We start from the raw sequence: 18,190 nt of genomic DNA on the forward strand, positions 1-18,190 counted from the left end.
CCCTCGCCTCCGATGGACACGTGGGGCCATTGCTCCGGGGCTCCGTGTGCAGGTTTGGGGCCCCCCGAGCCTCCGTGTGCAGGTTTGGGGGTCCCTGAGCCTCCGTGTGCAGGTTTGGGGGTCCCTGAGCCTCCGTGTGCAGGTTTGGGGGGGGGTGATGGAGGTGTTTTTCAGCCGGTGCACCAGGGGGCACCGTCGGTGGGGACGCCCATCCTGTCCCTCGAGGGCCACCCCGCCTCCCTCCCCCATGCAGGGGTCCCTCCTGGGAGGGCCACGCCCCCTGCCGGCGTCTGTTCATTAGGTGGAGGCCGGCCTTGTCCGTCCCCATCGCGCCAGCCGAGCGGCCACTTCATCCTCGTTTGTCAGCCGCCCCGGCGACAGGTCCCCTCGGCGCGGATCCTCCCGGGCCTCCGCCATCCCGTCACCGGCTTCGCGGGGCGGCCCCGCTCCCCGGCGAGTGACGGTCTCTCAGAGGCCGAGCCTTAGCACCGGACACGGTGAGGGTGAGAGAACGTTACACACCACCAGCCCCGCCCGGAACCTGTCCCACCTGGAACCCAAGGCCGGTCAGATGGAGCCGGGAGGGAACCGGCCTCGCGGGGCCTGGAGCTGAGATGCCCCACTGGTCTGTGGCCTCAGAATTGGTCAGCGGGGAGGTGAGGGGTTCTGGGCGGGCGTTGGGGGCACATGGCCGCCGGGGCCCGGCCGTGGCTGCAGGCTGAGGGGTGAGGAGGAGGTCAGGATTCTCACACTGAGGTCTGCGTGGGGCAGGCAGCGGGAGAGGGGAGCCCGCAAGCGGGTGGGAACGGGACAGCTGGAGGGCAGCAGCCTCGAACCCGCAGCCCAGAGCTGCCTGCGGGAGCAGGTGCCGGCCTGCAGACTGGAGGGGTGGGATTCAAGGGGAACTGGGATTCTGGATATTTTTGTGTCCGCTGTTTTCAGCTCCAGGGTTGGCACTGAGCTGGAAGCATTTAAAAAATTATATATATTTTATTGATTTTTTTTTTTTTTTTTTTTTTTTTTTTTTTTTTTACAGAGAGGAAGAGAGAGGGAGAGAGAGCTAGAAATGTCGATGAGAGAGAAACATCGATCAGCTGCCTCCTGCACACCCCTTACCGGGGATGTGACCACAGCCAAGGTACATGCCCTTGACCAGAATCGAACCCGGGACCTTTCAGTTGGCAGGCCGATGCTCTGTCCACTGAGCCAAGCTGGTTTCGGCTCAACATTGATTTTTAAATTGCAACAAGTGGTTCAGTACGCAGACGCATGCACACTCGCCTGTGGTACGTCCTGACGTGTGTGTGCTCGGAGGGATTGGCTCGGGGGGTCTCACTGACCCGGAGCGCCCCCCATTCCGATGTGACAAGGGAAGATCTCGCGCGCTGGCCTGGGGAGCTGGAGAGGGCGCTTCCCGTTGGGAGCGGTTCCCGTCCCTCCCCCGAGCCAGGACCTGAGGCCACACCTTCCTGATGGTTGACATTGGCTGGTGCCCAGCGTTCCTGGAAGGCGGGGTCAGTGTCAGGGTCAGGGGTCAGTGCAATGCTCCCAGGAGAGCCGTTGGCGGTGCAGGCCCGCCCCGTGCGTCCGTCAGGGAGGACCTGACCCGACCTTGCAGTTGACCGGCTGAAGGGGGGTGTGGGTGTTTCTGGGGTGGGGTGTGGAGTTGGACCACATAGTGCGTGTCCTTTGTGCACGAGTGTGTGTGTGCACGCCTACCACACAGTGGGCGCCCACACACGTGTGCAGGCCACCGTGGGCACCCGGGGAGGAAGGCTGGCTCCCCTTGCTGGCACCGGTGCCGGTGCACTGCGCCCTCTGCTGGCTGGACCAGGGCACAGCGGCCGCGTCTGGCTGACCAGGTCCACCCCTCTGAGGCCCGGTCAGCAGCTGGCTGGGGACGCCGGGGCGGGCAGAGCTGGGGTGGACTTAGAGCCTTGAACCTTCCACCCCGACTCGCCTTTCACTGCAGGGACTTTGTGGGGCCCTGTCCTCTTGTGAAGGGTGGTGGCTATGCGGGCGGGCGGCAGGAGGTCCTGTGGGACAGGCCGTGGGCGTTGGCGTGTGGTGTGAGGGGAGAGGGGCTCTGTCTGTCTGAACCCGCGTCAGGCACAAGGCCGGAGAGCCCAGGAGGTGGGTGAGGAGGGGAGCGTGGTCCGTGGGGTGATCACGGAGGATCACACAGGTCCCTGGAGCCATCGGAGCTCTGAGCATACCCCCTTCCTGTGCTTCTCACAGAAATCGCCCATCTCCGTGAGCCCGAATCGTCACTCTCTAGGCCCGTGGTCGGCAAACTCATTCGTCCACAGAGTCAACTATCAGCAGGACAACGATGGACGTTTCTTCGGAGAGCCACATTGTTTAAATGTAAACTTCTCCTAACACCACTTCTTCAACTCTGACTGGCCCAGGCCGTGGTGCACATGTGTCAAACACAAGGCCCGTGAGCCAAATCCAGCCCGCCAGGCCTTGCAATATGGCCCGCACCGCGCTGTCATCACTGCACTCCGCTGTCAGTTTATGACATTGTCAGTTTATGACTGTTCAGTAAACCATTCGGCCCGCGATTTAGGCTGGATTTTAGATTTTGGCCCCTTCTCTGATTGAGTTCGACACCCCTACCGTGGTGCTTTGTGGAAGAGCTACCCTCCCGGGGCCACAGAGCCGCCTGTGGCTCGCGAGCTATTGTTTGCTGATCACGGAGCTAGTGGAAAGGAAAACGGCGTCACCATCGTGTCCTGCTCAGGACCCCACCCGCCAGGGCTGCCCCCCCCCCACTTCTGTTCGGGTGTTTGGGGAGAGCAAGCCCAACCCTTCCCAGCACTTTGTCCCTCCCCGTAGCGGCGAAGTCGGGAGCCGCTCCGCCCGCTGTCCGTCCTGCGTTCAAGGTTATCCAGATAGCGGGCGGCTCATTTGCATGGCGCTGGCCGGCGTGCGCGGGCCGGGCGCGCCGATAAGGTCTGGGGCCCAGGCCGCGGCTGTCCAGGCGTTATCACGGGCTCGGGAGCCGGGATGAATATGGAAATCTCCCGCCCGGGCCTCCCGGTCCCCCAGGCCTGGGGCCGCCTCCGCCGCCGTGGCGATCCTTGAGGGGAAAATTGATTAATATTTGTTTTCAAAATGACACGCGGTGATGTATGGGCCCCTTTACCACTTAAATTAATACTTTAAGGAGATGAATGGTCTCTACCGAGGGTGTTAAAGTTCAGGCCCGGGGAATTTGCATATTTATATTGCGGCCGGCTGATAGTAATTGTGGGAGCGGCCTGGCAGGCCGTTCGTTTGTCACTTTCAGCGGGTGCGCCGGCCCGGGCCTCGTTAGCTCCGGGGCCCGCTGGACGGGCCGGCGGCTGGGCACCGGGGCCTGTGTCCGGCCACTGTCCCACCTCCGATCCTCCCCAGAAGGCTGGGGCCCCTCTGGTCTGAGCACCTGTTTGGGGGGACAGACATAAACGGGGTGGAGTTGAGGGCCCGTGCCAGGATGCTCGCGGAGTCTCATCCACGTGGAATCACGCAGTCTTTTTTTTAAAAAATACATTTTGATTTTTTTACAGAGAGGAAGGAAGAGGGATAGAGAGTTAAAAACATCGACGAGAGAGAGTCATCGATCAGCTGCCTCCTGCACGCTCCCTACAGGGGATGTGCCTGCAACCAAGGTACATGCCCTTGACCGGAATCGAACCGGGGACCCTTCAGTCCGCAGGCCGGCGCTCTATCCACTGAGCCAAACCGGTTTCGGCAGAATCACACAGTTTCTGTCTTTTTGTCCCTGGCTGATGTCGCTCAGCATCATGTCCCCCTGTGCGGTCCCAGGGGGACCCCGTTGGGCCTCTCGGGGCCTCGGTTTTCCTCATCTGCAAAATGGGAGGAAGTCGGAGGCGGAATAAGGATGAGGTCGCATCCCGCGGTCCCGGTGCCCAGAGCGGCGAGAGCTCCACCGACTGCCCATCAGGCCCCTCCCCCCCACCCCCCCCCGGCCCAGGGGGGAGAGCTGCTGCCCCCCGGCCGACGGAGGACGGGGCGCGGGTGGGGATCGTGGGGGGGGGAGAGTCAGGGTAGCCTCGTCCCTCTTCCCAACCTCTCTCCCCGGCTGAGAACCTTGGGTCCGGGGTTTGATTCCGGTCAAGGGCACGTACCTCGGTTGCAGGGCCTCGTGCAGGAGGCAAACAGTCGGTGTGTTTCTCTCACGTCGGCATTTCTCTCTGTCTCTCCCTCTCTCCGTTCCACGCTCCCTAAAAATCAAGGGGAAAATATCCTCAGGAGAGGATTAAAAAAAAAAAAAGATCGATGGGGAGCGGCTCCGTGGGCTGGGCGTGGTCCCGTGCTCCGAGGTTGCTGGCTTGATTCCTGGTCAGGGCCCACGCCTGGTGGCAGGCTCCATCCCTGGTGGGGGATGTGCAGGAGGATCAATGTCTCCCTCTCACATCGATGTTTCTCTCTCTCTCCCTCTCCCTTCCTCGCTCTCTAAAAACCAACACAAATATGTTTAAAAAAAGACTTATGGGGAATGCAGGGATGCCGAGTGTCTCTATGGACCTCCACGATAATAGGTAAACCGAGTCACCGTGGACAGGCTCCCCGGAAGTTGTCCGGGGGGCCAGCTCCTAAAACAGGGGTGAGCATCACCTGCCCCACCCGGATGTCCCCCCTGCTGCCACACTTCCTCTTTCCCACCAGCGCTGGCCAGCAAGTCATTCCCTCTGTGTGGGCCTCAGTTTCCCCACCTGTAACGTCAGACCTGATGTTGAGTCAAATCCGATCCAGCCTGAACGCGCTCTGCCAGGCGTCTGTTCGTCTGGCTCCAGTGACGGAGGCCGGGCCCGCAGGGCACAGGGCCGGCCCCGGAGCAGGGCAGGCCCAGGTCCCCCGCTCCCGCCTGCGTTGCCTGTGGCGCCGTGGCCGCCCCTCGGGCTGCGGGCTGTCTCCTCCCGTTAGTTTAACAGGCCCGGGGGCTAATGAGACGGCTCTGTAATCGAACCTGTGCGGCCCCTCGGTAATGAAATTATGCTAATCTGCATTCAGCAGCAGCGGGGTCCGTCACCGGAGCCGCCGGGGCGGCCACTGGGCGGCGGGAACACGGCTAATTCTCCCCGAAATGAACAGACCTGGGGAGGTGACTCATCGCCTGCCGGCCGTCCCCTGCTCCCCGCCCCCCTCCGCCTCTCCCGCCCAGCCCCGCTCTGCCCCTGATCCCCGGGAGGCCGGCCGGTGGGGAGGGGTGGGGAGGGGACCGGAGGCCGGACTCTCCACGGTGTGGCAGCACGGGCCCGGGGACGCGGATGCTGCCGGGAGGAGGCTGCGTGTCAGCACGTGTGCAGCCTGCGCCGCGTCTGGGTGTGCACACAGCTGCACGCGGGCATGGGAGTGTGTGTGCCCGTGACAGTCTCTCAGCCCCGGGGGACAGCAGGCGTCAGCGATGTCGGCTGGGGATGTGTGTGTGAGCGAGCGGGTGCACTCACGCCTTTGTGTGTGAGGGCATGCACCTGGGGGAAGGGGAGCAGCACGCATCTGCACCTGTCACTGTGTGTGCGTGTGTGTGCGTGTCTGTGTGTGTGTGTGTCTGTATGTGTGCCTGGGTGTGTGTCTGTGTGTGTTTCTGTGTGTGTATGTGCCTGTGTGTCCCTGTGTGTGTGTCTCTGTGTGTGTGTGTCTCTGTGTGTGCCTGGGTGTGTGTCTGTGTGTTTCTGTGTGTGTATGTGCCTGTGTGTCCCTGTGTGTGTGTCTCTCTGTGTGTGAGTGTGTGTTTCTGTGTGTGTGTGTCTGTGTGTGTGCCTGTGTGTGTGTCTCTGTGTGTATCTATGTGTCTCTCTGTGTGTATCTATGTGTGTATGTGCCTGTGTGTCCCTGTGTGTGTCTGTGTGTGTGTCTCTGTGTGTGTTTCTGTGTGTGTATGTGTGTATGTCTATCTGTGTGTGTGTGTGACTATGTGTCCCTGTGTGTGTGTGTCTCTGTGTGTGTGAGTGTGTGTTTGTGTGTGTGTGTGTGTGTGTGAGTGTGTGTTTCTGTGTGTGTGTGTGTGTGTGTGTGTGTGTGTGTGTTTGTGTAACTGATGTACATGGAGGGACACAGCACACGATGTCCAAGTAACAGCACAGACGGGGCACTGTTTACCGTAAATGCCAGAGCCCGTTGACTCTCCCAGAATGCTTCACCAAACTCTCCTGCTCCCTAACCACCTATGGCTACAGCGGACGAACGAGTGTCGTTGGGAAAAGTGAAACAACTGCAGCTTCTGTGTCAAAACCTCGTTCGTCACCCGGCCGGCAGGCTCGGGGGGTGAATGCCGGCCTAGGAACCAGGAGGTCGCGGCGTGAGTCCTGGTCAGGGCACAGGCCCGGGTTGTGGGCTTGACCCCCAGTAGGGGGCGTGCAGGAGGCAGCCGGCCTATAATTCTCTCTCAATACCTTTGCCACGGCCAAGTTCAAGCTACCAGGCAATGTCACTGAGCTCGGAGCTGTGACGAGATGCCCAGTGGCACCCAGGTATGTGGTATTTTTGCCATAAAGATAAAATGGATGTAAATACCACAAGAGCATGGGTAATCCTATGGAAAAAGCCTAATATGCAAATCGACTGAAAGGCGGAACAACTGTTGGAACGACCCGCCACTATGACACGCACTGACCACCAGGGGGCAGACTCTCAATGCAGGAGCTGCCCCCAGCCCACAGGTCCCAGGCCAGCGAAGGCGGGTGCCAGCGGGGGGGCCTCCCGATTATCCCACAGATGGGCCCTGATCACCAGCCAGGCCTAGTGACCCTCCCTGCCTGGGCACGAATTCCGTGCACCGGGCCTCTAGTAGTAAAATAATTAGCAAAAGCAAGTGCCGAGTTCTTTTGGATTAACTTTGTTTTTTTGTGTGTTTTTTTTTAAAAATATATTTTATTGATTTTGTACAGAGAGGAAGGGAGAGAGAGAGTTAGAAACATCGATGAGAGAGAGTCATCAATCAGTTGCCTCTTGCACACCCCCTACTGGGGATATGCCCGCAACCAAGGTACATGCCCTTGACCGGAATCGAACCCGGGTCCCTTCAGTCCCCAAGCCGACGCTCTATCCATTGAGCCAAACTGGTCCCAGTGGATTAACTTTGTTTTTAATACAATGTATTCCATTGTCAATGACATCATGTCATTGTCTCTCCTATAATTTATTCCACCGTAAATTGTAGCATTGCTCTGGCCGGAAGGACACCAGCGTTGAGTAGAAGTGGTGAAAGCAGCCGAAGCCGGTTTGGCTCAGTGGATAGAGCATCGGTCTTCGGACTGAAAGGTCCCGGGTTCGATTCCGGTCAGGGGCATGTACGTGGGTTTGCGGGCACATCCCCCGTGGGGGGTGTGCAGGAGGCGGCTGGTCGATGTTTCTCTCTCATCGACATTTCTGGCTCTCTAGCTCTCTCTCTTCCTCTCTGAGAAAAATCAATAAAATATATTAGAAAAAAAGAAGTGGTAAAAGCACCTGCTTTTGTCCTCCGGGGAGACTTTCCGTGTCTCGTCACGGATGATGACGTCATCTGCCCGTCTTTCCTAAACGCCAGCTCGCACGTCCAGCCAGCGCCCTTGTCTTCCTGTTTGGATTATGTTAAATGCTTTGTGTCCTGCATCAGCCGAGATGAGTGTGGGCTCCTTTTCTTTCATTCTGTTAACGTGGCATATTAGATCCACCGATTTCAAAAAATATATATATATATTTTTTTATTTGATGGATTTAGAGAGAGAGAGAGGGAGGAAGGGAGAGAGAGAAACATCCATTTATTGTTCCACTTCTGTATGCGTTCATGGGTTGATGCTTGTGTGTGCCCTGGCCCGGAGATCGAACCCACAACTCTGACCTATAGGGACGCTGCTCCAGCCAGCGGAGGCACCTGCCAGGGCCACACCCACTGATGTCTGAATGGCGAGCCACACCTGCATTCGTGGCCCACGTCCCACGTGGCCCTGGTGTATGGTTCTTTAAATATGCAGCTGGGTGTGGTTTGCTAGTGTTTTGTTGAGGATTTTTGCATCTGTATTCATAAGACATCTCGGTCTACAGTTTTTCCTTTTTGTTGTTAATCTTCTCCAAGGATTTTTTTTCCCTATTGATTTTTAGAGAGTGGAAGGGTGGAGGGAGAGAAACACAGAGAGAGAGGAGAGAGAGAGACATTGATGCGAGAGAGAGAGAGACACATCCAAGGGTTGCCTCCCACACGTGCCCGCACCAGGGCTGGGAAACCTGCAGCCAAGGTACTTGCCCTTGACCAGAATCGGACCTGGGACCTTTCAGTCAGCAGACCGATGCTCTATCCACTGAGCCACACCGGTTTCGGGGGCAGGGGCGGGGGTGGGGCCTCAAGGTGGGTCAGCCTCAGAGGCTGGGAGGAGGGGCGTGGGCAGGGTTTCACCAGGTGCCTGGGGACCCCTGGGGGTTACCAGCTCCCCATCTGTCCTCCTCCCCGCGCCTAGCACAGCCGGGGTGCTGAGTGACAAACACCACAATGCAGGCCCTCGGGGTGCCCACCTCTGCCCCTCCGTCCACCTGTTGGACCTTGGCCCATCCCCCATGTCTCTCAGCCTCAGTTTTTTAAAATATATTTTATTGATTTTTTTTACAGAGAGGAAAGGAGAGGGATAGAGAGTTAGAAACGTTGATGAGAGAGAATCATCGATCAGCTGCCTCCTACACACCTCCTACTGGGGATGTGCCTGCAACCCAGGTGCATGCCCTTGACCGGAATCGAACCCGGGACCTTACAGTTCGCAGGCTGACGCTCTGTCCACTGAGCCACACTGGTTTCGGCTCAGCCTCAGTAGTTTTCTTGTCTGGTTGGCTTGAGAACAACCAAAGCCACCAGGAGGCTGGCAGAGGGAGGCAGCTGGTGAGGGGTGGGAGGAAAGCATGAGCCCCCCACGCCCCCCTCCTGGGCATCGGGAAGGAGGTGCTGATATCCATGTTGCTCTGATGACAGTGAGGACCAGGGGCCCTCACCCCGCCCGGGGCTGCCCTGGCCCTGCCCCACCCCTCCGCCCCCTCTCCAGTCCTCCCTCCCTCTGCAGCAGCCCCGGCCTGCTGGCTAATGGGGTATTGTCCCTCTCGGCGGGAACAAGGCGGCCCAGCTGGCCTCGGTCACAGGTCACTGGCTCCAGACAAACCCGCAGGGACGGGCGGGCGCTCTGAGGGCGGGGGCGGGCGGCGTGGGCAGGGCTCCAGGTGCCGGGGCTGGGAGGGCCGCAGCCCAGCCGGGAGGTGAGTCCTGGATCACAGAATTCCCCGGAACCGAATGCTCACGCTGCTGGGGGACAGGGACCCCGGAAAGCGGGGCTGCTCTCGCTCAGCCTCTGGACGCTGGGAGCGGACAGGCCTGCATGGCGGGCCGTGTGTCTGTGTGTCCGTGTGTCCGTGCGCTGGGGTGTTTGATCCTCCCCGGCTTCTGCCCCAGCTGAGAGCCACGGCCTGGGAGGAGGACACGAGGTGTTTTCTGGAACCAATCTCATCGACAGCCAGGCAGCACAGCGGGGCGGAGGGGATGGCTATGGGCAGAGGACAGGAGCTCCCGAGGGGAGACGAGGGGCGGCCCCTGTGATCCCCGAGGCAGGGCTGCCTGGGAGGGGGTGCGGGCTGCAGCCGTGCCCAGGGCTTCCTGGGGGAGGCGAGAAGTGGGCTGGCCTGGAGTGGGCTGGATTGGGGAGAGAAGGGGGGGGAGAAAGGCTGAGCAAAGGCCCTGGGGCAGGCAGTGTGTGTGAGGCAGTGTGAGGACAGACACGCCCGGGCACAGGCTGGGGACCTGTCAGGGAAGGGAAGGGGGTGGAAATAATGACAAGAATCTACACCAATAAAAGAGAAAGATGCAAAATGAGCGTACCTTTGCGACACCCACCAGCCAATCAGGAGCGAGTGTGCAAATTAACCCAACAAAGATGGCAGATTAATTTGCATACACAGGCGCTGAGCAGCCGGGGACGGGATGAAGGTGTTCTGCACCGCCCCAGCTGCTCTGGGCCTCTGGGCAGCGTGGGAAGGCAGAGAGGCGGCTCTGGGCGGGAGCGAAGGCAGTCCGGCAGCCAGGGTAAGGAAGGCCCATTCTTACATGAATCTCCGTGCACTGGGCCTCCAGTAAAGTGATAATAGCAGCAAACAGCTACCTTGATTTTGAGTACTGACCACGGGCCAGATGTCTTAGGGCAGTGGTCGGCAAACTCATTAGTCCACAGAGCCAAATATCAACAATACGATTGAAATTTCTTTTGAGAGCCAAATTAAAAAAAAAAACAACAACATTTTATTGATTTTTTACAGAGAGGGAGAGAGATAGTTAGAAACATTGATGAGAGAGAAACATCAATCAGCTGCCTCCTGCACACCCCCTACTGGGGATGTGCCCGCAACCAAAGTACATGCCCTTGACCGGAATCGAACCCAGGACCTTTCAATCTGCAGGCTGACGGAGAGCCAAATATTTTAAATTTAAACTTCTTCTAACGCCACTTCTTCAACATAGACTCCCCCAGGTCGTGGTATTTTGTGGAAGAGCCACACCCGAGGGGCCAGAGAGCCGCATGTGGCTCGAGAGCCACGGTTTGCCAACCACTGTCTTAGAGCGTCTAGCTTACATCATCTCATTTCATCCTCAGAAACCCCGACGAGGCAGATGAGGTCACTGTTCTCACCTCCCGGGCGAGAAGCCACGGCTCCCGATGGCTGGTGTTGTCATGAAAAGCACGGCATTCTAAATCCATTTTGAAATGTCAGGAGATTTGGCAAAACGGGGCCTCCGTTCCTCCACTCCCCCGTTCCTGCAAAGCCGCCATTTTCCCCCCATGGGATGGACATTGGTTCTTCCATTTACCACAAGCCCCACCCATCCCTATTGCCTCCTCACCCACGTGGGGTTGCCCATGCACACTGCCTGTCTGCCCCACAGGCATGGGAGTTTGTCACCCCGTGGGGAGACGGGGCCTTGAGGGAGAGGGGGGTGGATATGGGGGTGCAGAGAGAACGTAGCTTCCCCCTTCCCAGCTCTGGGGATGAGGCCCCGGCCTCCAGGGAGCCTGCGGGGGAAGTCTGTGCTCTGAGCGCTCCCCCGGCCGGCCTCCTGCTGGGAGCGCGGCTCAGCGGGGGAGGTCGAGGCAGGGGCACCCGGGGGAGAGAGGGAAAACATGTCCCCGGGGGAAGCCAAACACCGCTGTTTGTTTGCGTTGCTTAAATTATACGTGTTATTTATCTCCAAAGGGGCCTGTCATCATGGGTGAATGGGGAAGGCAGCCGCCCTCCCAGTACAACCGGAATTTCAGATATTATTGCCGTGGAGTCGTTAAGCCATGAGCTTCCCGTCTTCCGGGGATGCGCTGGGGGCCCTCAGGGGCCGGGTTTCTCGTTGTGGGGCGATTGCAGCCCAGGCGGAGGGCGTGCCTGGGTCTGGGAGAGGGGACAGGCTTCCGGACCCTCCGCGTTGCTGTAGCTCATGCAGCCGCTTGCACCATCACTCACCACACGCGGGCTGTGGGAACAGCGCAGTGCGTGGCACCATTATCCTGTACAACAAAAGGGTGATATGCAAATCAGCTGAACAGCAGAACGACCGGTTGCCATGATGCACACCGACCACCAGGGGGCGGATGCTGAACACAGGAGCTGCTTCCCGGTGGTCAGTGCACTCCCACAGGGGGAGCCGGCCTAAGCCACCAGTTGGACAGCCCCCGAGGGCTCCTGAACTGGTAATGGACGGGTGCAGGCTGGGCTGGGGAGGGCGCGAATGCTGTGCACTGGGCCTCTAGGAAATGACAAAAACCACCACTTACACGGCGCTTACGAGGGCGCCACGCACGCTCTGGGCGATCCGAACATGGTAACTCCTTTGATGATCCCATTTGTACCCGAGAAGTAAAATGATGCCCACTTTACAGACAGGAAAACTGAGGCACAGGAAGGACCCAGAGACACAGGCTTCTGTGGTGAGGGAGACAGACAGCGGACAGGGGATGGTGGTGCCGCGGAGACACGGAGCAGAGTCCCCGATGGAGAGGCCAGGGGTGAGGGGGAGGGGGTCCGCTTCAGGTGAGACGGGCAGAGGAGGGCTCGGTGGGCAGGAGGGGGGAGATGGAGCCAAGGAAACTGGGCAAGAGAGGAGCTGTGCCCAGGCCCTGAGTGGGAGTGAGCGTGGAGTCAGAGAAGAGATGGGAAGGAGGGGTGAGGGCAGAGCGGTGTGGCTTTGCTGAGAAAGCCCAGCGCCCTCTGACCCTTCTCAATGGCTCCCTGATGGCCCTGGGCTGGGGGGCGGAGGACGGATCATGGTGCCACGGCAGGAGGGTGAGGATGGCTGGAGGTGTGTCTCCCAGCGTGGAGATGGAACTCAGAGATTTGCTGCTTTTTTAAAAAAATATATATTTTTACTGATTTCAGAGAGGAAGGGAGAGGGAGAGAGACTGAAACATCAACGGTGAGAGAGAACCACGGATCAGCTGCCTCCTGCACACCCCTGCACGCCCCACACTGGGGATGGAGCCCCCAACCCGGGCCTGGGCTGCAGTCACCCCACAATGAGAAACCCGCCCCCTGACCGGGAATCGCACCGTGGCCTCCCGGTTCACAGGTCGGTGCTCACCCACGGGGCCCCGCCCGCTGGCCGCGCTGGAGCTCCCAGGTCACGCCCCTGAGCAAACGGGAGGCGGAGCCAGGACTGGAATTCAGTTCTGGGTGCCCGTGTCCCTAACCACTGAGCCGCACCGCCAGGACCTTGTTCTGTCGGCAGGTGAGACCGGCTCCTTGGGAAACACGGACCGGCACGGGCACACGCGTGGTGCCAAGGGGGTGACCCCGAGCGCGGGGCCTGGGGGCGAGGGACATTAGGGAAGGACTTCCCAGTGCAGCTGCCTCAAAGGGGGGGCCCCTGCACCCCGAGGCCCTGCTGGGGGGCAGTCCTGGCATCTCCCGCTCCCTCCTCACTGCAAGGCCGGGGGTGGGGGGGATCTACATGCCGTCTCCCCTGAAATCATCTGTTTTGTCCCCCCCCTCCCCCCCCCCCCCGCCCCCGTGCCGTCCCCGGAGCCCCGGGCGTTAATGAAATCAAACGAAATGAAAATGGGGAGATGATTGCCGAGAACACCTCCGCGGGCCACGCCTCGCTGGTTTCCAAAGCCGCCTCCTCCGGGGCCGCGGGGACGCAGGCAGTGCCGTTCCCCGGGCGGGCGGGCGGCGGAGGGAGGGACAAAGGAGACAAGATATTGCAATCAGGAGGTCGCCGACCCCGGCTCTCCTGTAATTATGGCTGCGTCCGGCCCTCCATGGCTGAGCCTCGGCAAACGAGTGGGGGACATACAGCGAGCTTCAGCTTCCTCGACAGCACGGCCGCTCCTGTGGGGTGTGGGGGGCCCGGTGGTGGGGGGCGGGCGGGGATGGAGGGAGGAGAGAGGCCACGGTGGGAGCGGCCGGTCACAGGACCTGGGAGGCTGGTCCCTGGGCCCTGCCGCGCTGGGGTTTGTCCTGAGGGGCTGTCCGCCGTTCTCACAGCCGGAGCCCACGCGTGTGAAAACGGGACGCGGGGATGTGGAGATTAGGCTGAAAGACCCGGCACCCCGTCCTGGTGCGGGGGCACGGGCACAGCCCCGGAGTGAGGAAGGCGTGACCCCCAGCGGCCCCGCCCCTCCGCAGTGCCGGGTGGAGCTGGGGGCGAGGACGGAGGGAGGGGGTCTGGAAGGAGAGAGGAGGCGGGGGAGGGAGGAGGGTGCCTCTGTGGGCAGGGTGTGTTCGGGCGGCAACCAGTCCCTGTGTCCCTCTCACATCGATGTTTCTCTCTCTCTCTCTCTCTCTCTCTCTCTCTCTCTCTCTCTCTCTCTCTCCTTTCCTCCCTTCAATGCTCTAAAAATCGATGGAAAAAGTAGCTTGAGGTCAGGAATCACCAAAAAACAAAAACAAAAACAAAGATGCTTTGGGACAGGCGCTATTCCACCCGTCAGAAGCACCCACTTCCGGCCGGTGCCCTCACAGAGGGGCGGGCGCTCTGAGGCTCACGCCGGCCTTGGCACCGCTGGGGGGGGGGCACCCCCGCCCCCACCAGAGCAGGTGCAGGACGAGGCGGGGAGCCGGACCCTGCTGCCTGGCGCGGGGCGCCCTCGCCCGGAGAAGCATCTCCCCGAGATGATGGGCGAGAGCCGTCCCTCTGGAACATGGGTGTCCCCGGAGCCAGCAGGGCCCTCCTCCGCCATCCCCGTGCCGGCTCTGCCCTCCGCAGCTGGGCCCAGGGAGCTGGTGGGAGTCACGCACCCGAGGGACCCAAGGCATCGCCCACTCCCCGAGTCCCCCGGCGTGAGGGGCTCCGGGGCCGGCGAGCCCGGGGAGGGGGGCCCAGCACCGGACGGATGGACGGACGGGCTGTCAGTCTTCCATGAAGACTTGGGGGCGGGGGGCATCAGCAGCCACGCCGGGCGGGATGCGGAGGAGATAAATCACCGTTACCGGGCGGCTGACAGCAGTTTAAGCCTCTGCCATCACCGGCCTGCGGGGAGGGTCTTTCATCTCACTAAATGCAGAGCTCCGAGCCGATCGGCGGCCCCCGCCCCGCCCGCCCGCCCGCGGCCGGCTCTTTCCATAAATACCCGCTCGCAGCGGCGAGTAAATCCTGTTGACGAAGTGTGATAAAACAAAGACGGCTCCGCCCGGGACCGCTCCCCCGCGGCCCCCCGGCCGAGGCCCACTCACTTATTACGCGCGGCCGAGATTATGCGGTTTGCTTTTATCTGTCAGGAATCAATATCTCAAACACCGGATGAAAGGGGAGATTGGACTGGGAATAGGCCGGAGTGCTGTAAAAACTACAAAGCACAATTATCAAAAAGCACTTAACGCGCTTAACGGGACACCCCGATGGAAACGCTCCCGTCCATGGCGGGAGCTGTAATGAGGGTTTTCCGAGGCGCGTCCGGCCCCAGCACAGCGCCCCCCGAAGCTGTGTCTGGCCCATCGGGCGGGTCCCCGTGTCCGGACACCCCGAGGACCCCGGCCTGCGCTGGTCAGGAAGGAGCCATTATGTACGACGGGTTAATATTGCAGTTTATGGAAGACCGGACGGCCTGGTGAGGCTGCTGCGGGCTGAGCATGGCAAACAGTCGGGGCAGAAGCAGGTCTTGGAGTCGGCAGCCGAGCGGCGGGCTTTCTGTCCTCAGGGCCTTAGCCAGGACACCGGGCTTCCGGGAGCGGGGAGACGGGCCGCGGAGGAGTTGCGGGGAGACGCGGGAGGAAGTGGGGAGGGGCCCCCCAGTCTCCCCTGGGCCTGTGAGACAGAGTGGAGAGTTGAGGCGGGTGTGTTTTAACAAATACCGCTCGGCGGTTCTGCTGGTTTCCTCCTCAGAGGGAAGAACGGCTTCCCCCGATCCCCCACCCCCACTCCCCACCCCGGCCCCCCTGATGCTGAGCCCATCGGCTGCCCCGGGAGGATGGCTCGCCTGGCGCCCTTCGAGGCTGGGGAGCAGCAGCCTGTTTCTGTAAAGGCAGAGAGTACGAAGGTCAGGGGTCAACATCAAGGCTGTTCTACAGGCGCTTAGACGAGGACCATCGAAAAAGGCGAAGTGAAAACCAGTGGTGGTGAAGGCCCGGGGCGAGGGGGAATGGGGTAAGGGGGCAATGGGAGGGGGAAAGGGAGGGCATCGGTAAAACTCTCATCAGTAAAGGGTTAAGCCAGGCCGGCGAGGCTCAGGGGCTGAGCATCAACCTGTGAGCCAGGAGGTCACGGTTCGATTCCCGGTCAGGGCACAGGCCCGGGTTGAGGGCTCGATCCCCAGTGTGGGGGCGTGCAGGAGGCAGCCCGCCCATGATTCTTGATCATCATGGATGTTTCTAGCTCTCTCTCTTCCTCTCTGAAATCAGTAAATATATATATTAAAAAAGATTTAAAAAATTTTTTTTTCCTTAAAAAAAAGGCAGCGTGGTTCTCAGTAGGAGGCTGGGGGGACAAGTGGGGGTGGGAGCAGGTGGGCTGCACAGAAGCAGATGACAGCCGTCTGTCTGTCCATCCTTTCCAGGGGAAGTGGTGTTTTTTTTTTGTTTTGTTTTTTTTTAAAATATATATATTTTATTGATTTTTCACAGAGAGGAAGAGAGACGGATAGAGAGTCAGAAACATCGATGAGAGAGAATCATCGATCAGCTGCCTCTTGCACACCCCCTATCGGGGAGGTGCCCGCAACCAAGGTATATGCCCTTGACTGGAATGGAACCCGGGACTTTTCAGTCCACAGGTCGACGCTCTATCCACTGAGCCACACCGGTCTCGGTGGGAAGTGGTTCTCACAGAACTTTAGCAACAGTCTGTTTCCTTTAAGGGCAGAGGCCACACAGCGGGCGAGGGGGAGAGCTGGGATTTGAGCTCCGGGCAGTGTGAGGGCTCAGCCTGTGCTGTCTCCACAGTTACGTGACGGAGGGTACCAGCGGCTGCAGGACCATGGGGGGTGCGGCTTTGGGGCTGGACGGGAGGGGGCCCTGGAGGAGGTCCCAGGGGTGGCTCTGCGGTAGGAGGTGCAGAGAAGGGAGAGGGGCACGCCGAGGGAGGTTGGCAGGGGCAGAGGGCTGGCAGGTCTGTGCCCCTGTGGGGCGGGGCCGGCTGCAGGTCTGAGTCACAGGAGGGCGAGGAGGCTCTGGGGAGCCGGGGGCCCATGGCTCAGCTCCCAGCGCCATGGCTGCGCGTGGCGCCGCGCCCACCCTGAGGAGGAGCCTGGGCGGGAGCTGGGCCGCCCTACGGGTCCTTGGAAGGACTTTCTTTCTTTCTTTCTTTCTTTCTTTCTTTCTCTCTCTCTCTCTCTCTCTCTCTCTCTCTCTCTCTCTCTTCTCTTTCTTTCTTTCTCTCTCTCTCTTTCTTTCTTCTTTCTTTTTTTCTTTCTTTCTCTCTCTCTCTTTCTTTCTTCTTTCTTTCTTTCTCCTTCCTTCCTTCCTTCCTTCCTTCCTTCCTTCCTTCCTTCCTTCCTTTCTTTCTTTTTAATATATATTTTATTGATTTTTTACAGAGAAGAAGGGAGAAGGATAGAGAGTTAGAAATATTGATCAGCTGCCTCCTGCACACCCCCTTCGGGGCATGTGCCCGCAACTAAGGCACCTGCCCCTGACCAGAATCCAACCTGGGACCCTTCAGTCCACAGGCCAGTGCTCTGTCCACTGAGCCACACCGGTTAGGGCAGGAATTTCACTTTTCAGAGTGGCCAGTGCCTCTCCGGGAGGAGGGAGCCAGAGAGAGGGGCTGCCTGCGCCCGGAGGAGGCACAGGACGCCAGGCAGAGGACGCAGGATTATGTTTACCTGAGACCCCCAGCCTCTCCCCCGGCGAGGGGCGAGGGGCGGCGTGAGGAGGAGCTGGGAAAGCGGACGGCCACGTCCCCGGCTGCGCCTCATTGTCCCGGGAAGAAAGGAGCCGCAGACACAGAGCAGCCTCCGTGGAGGCGGCGGGAGGCCCGGCCGAGGGTGGAGGGCGGAGGCGGCCCGGCCGTGTCACGGTCACGGTGCCCTGGCGGCTCAGGCGCCCGCAGCAGGCCGGCTGCTGGGTGGGAAGGGACAGCTGGGCACCGTGGCGGTGCCAGAGGGGGCCTGGGAGGGGGGAGGAGGGGTTAGAGCCGTGCTGGCAGGTGATGGCCGTGATCTCTGACACTGGGCCACCGATGTGGCAACCACTGGCCACCGGTAGCTTTTGAGCACTTGACATGGGGCTGGAGTGACTGAGGAACCCAGGTTCGAATTGGATTTACCTGTAATTCCTTTAATTTCTATCTATCTATAATCTATCTATCATCTATCTATCTATCTATCATCTATCTATCTATCTATCTATCATCTATCTATCTATCTATCTATCATCTATCTATCTATCTATCTATCAATCTATCTATCTATCTATCTATCTATCTATATCTCAGAGAGGAGGGGAGAGGGAGAGAGATAGACACATCCGTGATGAGAGAGACTCCGTCACCGGCTGCCTCCTGCACGCCCCACACTGGGGATCAAGCCAGTAGCTGGACATGCGCCCTTGACCGGGAATCGAACTGTGACCTCCTGGCTCACAGATCGTCGCTCCACCCCCGAGCCACGCCGGCCGGGCTAATTCAACAATTTTAACCCGGAAGGAGCCCTCCCATCACCACTCACGAGTTTCTTTATTCGAGGCCCGAACGCCGTTACGTGCCGCCTCTGTCCCCGGTCCCAGAGCACACAGTGAGGTCAGGGTCATCGCTCTG

The sequence above is a fragment of the Pipistrellus hanaki genome, assembly GCF_964339955.1.
Source record: "Pipistrellus hanaki genome assembly, chromosome: 15".
NCBI lineage: Eukaryota > Metazoa > Chordata > Mammalia > Chiroptera > Vespertilionidae > Pipistrellus > Pipistrellus hanaki.